A 6,000-nucleotide genomic window follows, 5' to 3' on the forward strand; every position below is an offset into this window, starting at 1 on the left:
CTAATCATAACAGACAATTACAGTATTATGGACTGTAATAGTGTTTTAAATTATTAGGTCATTTTTCTCCAGATATTTTATTACTTGATATTTATAAATTTCTATTGTAAAAAATTAATATGAATAAGCTATATGAAAAAGAATTGCTAAAATTTATGGAGAAATGTTAGAGCTGAAAATGTTTTTTTATTGTAATTAGTTTAATCGATTAATTTTAAAAAAAGGTTTTTGTTTCTAATTCTTGATAGAATTTTCTAATTGTCGTTACAAAATTGTTTTATAAAAATAGATTTTATTCATTATGTGTTGATCTCACATACAGTGAAAAACATTTTGTATTTGTGCTCTTATTAAGGGGATCCTAAAACAAAGCTCGAACTCTAACGAAATCATCAGATGTGTTTTACGACACATCGACATATCTTTCACATACTACTCTATTATATTAATATCTCACGCAGTCACATTTCCTGTATCATAAATTCGTCGCGATAAAGTGTCTAACAAGTAAACCTACGGAGGTGTCACTCATCACGATTTTAATAAAACTTTACAAATTTACAGAACTATGAAAAATATTTGACACGTATTTTTTTTTTATCGGCAAAGGTCTACTTTGAAGGATGAAATCTATCCCTTAAAAGTAAGAGGTAGATTTAATACATAGATGAAAATAAGTTGAAAATTTTAAAAAGTATATTATAAAATGTGTTAGGGGGTTTTTGGGGTCGCTGAAACTAAATCTTATGTCAAAAGTATGAAATTCAAAATGGCCGACTCAATGTGGCGTCCAGATACTTATTTCATATAATATAAAATAAAACAAGTTTAAAATTTTAAAAAGTAAAATGTGTTAGGGGGTTTTTGGGGTCGCTGAAACTATAATAAATCTTATATCAAAAGTATGAAATTTAAAAGTTTTCTCCACGTGTCACGTGCGATCATGAGACGCGGCCGACACACAAGGGTTTTTCCTTTTCACTGATGCATACATACATTGTAGATAGGAGCGGTCTGATGTATCTGGACGCCATATTGGGTTAGCCATTTTGAATTTCATACTTTTGACATAAGATTTAATTTCAGCGACCTCAAAAACCCCCTAATACATTATACATTTTTAAATTTTCAACTTATTTCTTACCAAATATATTAAATCTACCTTTAAGGGGTAGTTTTTACTTTTCAGAGTGAATTTTTGCCGATAAAAATAAAATACATGTCAAATAATTTTCATAGTTTTACAAATTTGCAAAGTTTCATTAAAATCGATGAGTAACACCTCAGTAGGTTTAATTGTAAGTCTAATTCTAAGCACTCTCTCTCTCTCTCTCTCTCTCTCTCTCTCTCTCTCTCTCTCTCTCTCGACGCTGTTTCTTCATGCAAACTACGTGCCTACTATTGGAGGGACTACTATTTTTTAAGTAAAGCTTGAGAACAGCTTTTATATGAAACAAATGTTGTTATGACGTGATAGCTCTGGAGCACCAAATTGGACTAAAAAATGGTAAAGAACTAAATTTTGAAATTTTTTTATCATTTTTTATCGTTTTCAGCATAGATTATATTTCACAAGCACGTATTAATGCGTATATTTTAATCCTATAAAACGATTTTCGAATCTACAAATAACAAAAAAAGTGTATTTACGATATAAAAATTATTATATATGGTTTAGTCAGTAACACAGACGACTTTAGGATTACCTTAAACCCGGTTCTGATTAAAATTTTTGTGTCGAATTTTTGACCTAAATATTAATTTAACATAATATATTATGTGAATATTTTGTCCTAAATTGTCTTGTTTGATATTCGATACTTCTTAAAACAGCACAATTTATAAGTGAACAAATAATGTGAAAATAATGTATTTTAAAATGTAAACTTCAAAATAAATGTGAGAATAAAATGTGTTAATTCAACGTATTATATATCAATATATGTTAATTTTACTGAAGAAATGCTTTCACAGTTTGTTTACAAGTTGTGTCAGTGATATAATTTTGTATTAACTTTACGTAATATTTATGTTAAGCGCTGTCTATTTCTTTACATGAGTCATAACTTTCAATTTCTCTATATATGAGGTATATATAATAACTCAAGCGAGATAATCGGACAGAAAGAAATTTGATGTTAAGAGACAACATGACATGTGATTTCACTCATCCTCGCGCCTACTTACGGAATAAGTGGATCACCTTGTCTCATCCGTTTTCGTGCGTCGGATATAAGACCGTAATCGCAGTTGATATATCGCCGCGATCGCTCTTCATTATCGTCGAATGTGTCCTGCAAGCTTATACGGTATGTAGGTACGTTTCGCAAAACGACGTAACTTCGTCGGTGGTGGCGAAGTGGCTTAACAAGGCAGACCGGACGAATTACGCTTCTTGCGTATTTCGGCGAAAGCATATGGATCATGCATTATATGAACGTGTGTGCCATCCAAAACCGGATCGAGATCAAGTGAGCGAGGGCAAATGAACATAAATGAACAATTTGCTTCCACCAGTACGACCAGAGCCGTTCACACGCGTTGAATTTAAGTAAATTGTATTACATTCATGTTCGTTAATTCGCTCGCTAGCCTGGTCAGGATTAGAAAGTTTATACGCGCGATTTCTAATCTTTAATAACGGATTTATGTAACGACGGCGCGTGTATTATAATCTAAAACGAATATAAAAAGAATGAAAAATGTACTAAGATGTATAGTAGACGCGTCATGCTTTAACTAATGTAATTAGTCGTAAAGAAAGAGACGTTGGTACTTTTTTTTTAAATCTAGGCGCAAAAGGATCGTTCTCATATATATACGTTCGTCAAAAAGTCCATCCTGAAACGGGCGATGAAAACTTTAGAATTCTCACAATACGCAGATTTCGGCTGGTTAATTCAACGGAAGTGGCAGCGGAGTGCGTGCGAACGAGGAGTCGTTTTAATCCCGCGCGCAGTATGGTAGGGTTAAATTCACCCGTTTTTCGTCGCTTTCTTCCATTCACACGCCAGGTTCTGTCCTTTGTATTTCCACTTTCGTTTGCTCGCGACGCGAAACATGAATCGTCCAGCGCCGACGACGGGCATGTAAAAAGGCCGCTCATGCGGCGGCGACAAAGTGCTCGCGCGCGCTCTTCGCACCTCGCGTGATGTGAAACGCGTCGGCGGGCGAATTATCCGCTGTAGAGCAGATCAAACGGTCTCCCGGGAAAACGGGAAGCCCTTCACGGCCCTTTGGCTCGCGCCGTAAAGTGCGACTAAAAAAGGGCCCCGCTGTCCCTTCGAGCGTCGTGGATTTATCCCCCCAGTGTGGTGATCAGCGTGCGCCGGCACCGTCGGCGAAACGACGTTAAAATCGATCGAGCGTGGACACCGTCCACCTGACTGCTCGGCGGCGTATAAATCAAAGCACTCACGTGTTAATAAGAAGAGAAACTGCGGACGCAGCCTGACACCAAAGACCAGTATGCAGCGGTGCGTGGTGGATTTGATAAAAGTATTAAATCAAAGTAATCCATTCTACATATTATAATATCCACGTATATTATGAATTTCATCCAATATATTCTTTCATTATACGGAAATTTAGAATTTTTCCCATATCTTCATTTACATTCATCAAATTTTTAATATATTGAGCAATGTGTTCTTTGTTAATACAAAAAAGTCTCTCTTTTTAAATTTTTTTAAGAATGTAATATAACATCTTTGTTATAATATTTAAATACGTTAAATACATTATATGTATAAATATATTTAAATATACATTTTATTAAAAAAAGAAAACATTAACATTAATATGCACTTGTAATCAAATCGAGAATTGAAGGTACAAGGAATAAATTTATGATTATAGTACAGTCATACTACTTGCATTACATTAGTATGAGCACAAGTCGGGCTCTCGAAGCAGAAAAACGCGGGTAGCATCCACGGCCAAGATAAACGTCCGGAGTACTGGGGCGGCGAACGAAGTGTTCTCGAAAGAGTTCGCATGAAATTGAATTGATACGGTTTACAGTGCCAGCGGGTAAGCGGATTCCCGCAGCCACGATATCGTATCGATGTTAAAACAATGTTAAATCGCTCGAGTCTGACTTCGTCCGCTTGGTTGCTCATCGCAATCATCCTTTCCGGAACGCGAGAAGCCGTCGGCAAGGGGTGGCTCGAGGTAAGTGCCGTCCGGGAAAAAAGGGATGGAAAAATGGAGGGCCGCGCAAAAGAAAATTATATTTACCTTACGTGAAGCTCCTTTGAGACAATCTTCACGGTAGAAAGTAAAAGGGGAACGAGCGAACGGCGCGCCAACGATTGAGGATAATATAATAATGCACCGGAGTCATTTACGACAACGATTTGCTGGGACATTCTCGAGAGAATCGCAACGACTTACGAAGAACCAATCGGCCAAGTGTCATCGAATTACAACAGCACGGAGATTTGGATTTCCTTCGTGATCGACTGCTGACGCTGCGACGATCGATTCTGACTTTGCCGCGTCGAGTAGGGTAATGGTCTGTCATCAAACAGGCGCGGGCGAAAAATCAAAAATTGCGATCTTATCGGTGGTGAAGAGTACAGTAGTAGAGAGTGGGTAGTGAAAAGTAAAAGCGACATAGAAACAATGGCGTTTTCATACATTCTGGAACCGTTTTTTCGCGAATTTCTATTAAAATAATTATTTGTAATAAAAATAGAAAATACACAGGTATGTCGTATTTGTTTCGTATTACGAATTATATAAAATGCTAATGGGTATTTTCCATTTAATAACACAGGTCGACACAAACATCATCTTCTTTGACATTCAGAGAGAGTAACAAAGATAGAACGACTATGTCGACTTATGTCATCAAATGGAAAGCACCCAATAGGGAGCAAACAGTAAAATGCGATAGAAAGTATGGTATAATAATTCATGATATATCACTGTAGCATCTAAAATATTGTTCATGTTTTTGAAATATGTATTTTATAAACATTACGGGAAAAAGAAATTAGAGAAAAAGGAAGTCAAGAAGGGAAAAGGGAGGGGGGGGAGAGAGAGAGAGAGAGAGAGAGAGAAGAACGAAAAGAGCAAGAAACCGTATTAAGATAATCCTTTACTGTCAACATACCTAATCCTGTGTTTGTTAGAGACATATTTCAATGCCTCTCTTCATTACATTACACATTACGCAAACGCGTGAAATGCCATAGACATGGATTATAACGAGAATACGCGCCCTAGCATTTTAAAGCGCTATTAAAAAGTTCCACTCTAGCAGATTCTGATGAAAGTCATTAACATTTCTGCGTTTTCATATAATAGTTTAACCAAGTAATATTCTCACGCTTTTATTAGTGACAATACTTTTGCCTCAATTATATTGGCTTTTAGATTATATATATATATATTTTTTTAATATTTCTGTTTTAACATTACATTTGTTTGTAGAGAATTAAATTACCACAGCGATGTTAAATTAAGTTAAATTAAAACCTTCTGTAGCAATATCCATTGTGATATTAGCATGTGACGTAAATGGTAAATAACAATAATAGTAGTAATATATTAATGCAAAAAACTTATAATATTATTTTAATATACACGGAAAGAGAGAAAGAGAGAACGGTTTTGATAGACACAGATCTAAAAGTAATTTTGTGGACTATCAAAATAATTATGTAGAATACTCAACTGCTAAAATGTCAACACTTTTTGCAACATTGCTCACACTTGAAATTTCTACGTACACGTAATTATTTTGATGGTCCAACAAAATTATTTTCAGATCTGTATCTAACTCAATTTTTAAATATTTCAACAAAATCATTCTTTACGTGTACAAGCGTGAGGTAAAACATTTTCAAAGTTTATGATAAGTAGTAATAATAATAGTTACACGATAATAATTATTAATTAAGGAGGAAAAATATATCTGTCTGATTAAGTGTTAATCCTTTCCAATTTTGTTTTTGTTTTATTACTGGTATAATACAATGTGATTATAACATT

Source organism: Cyphomyrmex costatus, unplaced genomic scaffold (assembly GCF_001594065.2).
Source record: "Cyphomyrmex costatus isolate MS0001 unplaced genomic scaffold, Ccosl1.0 scaffold100, whole genome shotgun sequence".
Taxonomy (NCBI): Eukaryota; Metazoa; Arthropoda; class Insecta; order Hymenoptera; family Formicidae; genus Cyphomyrmex; species Cyphomyrmex costatus.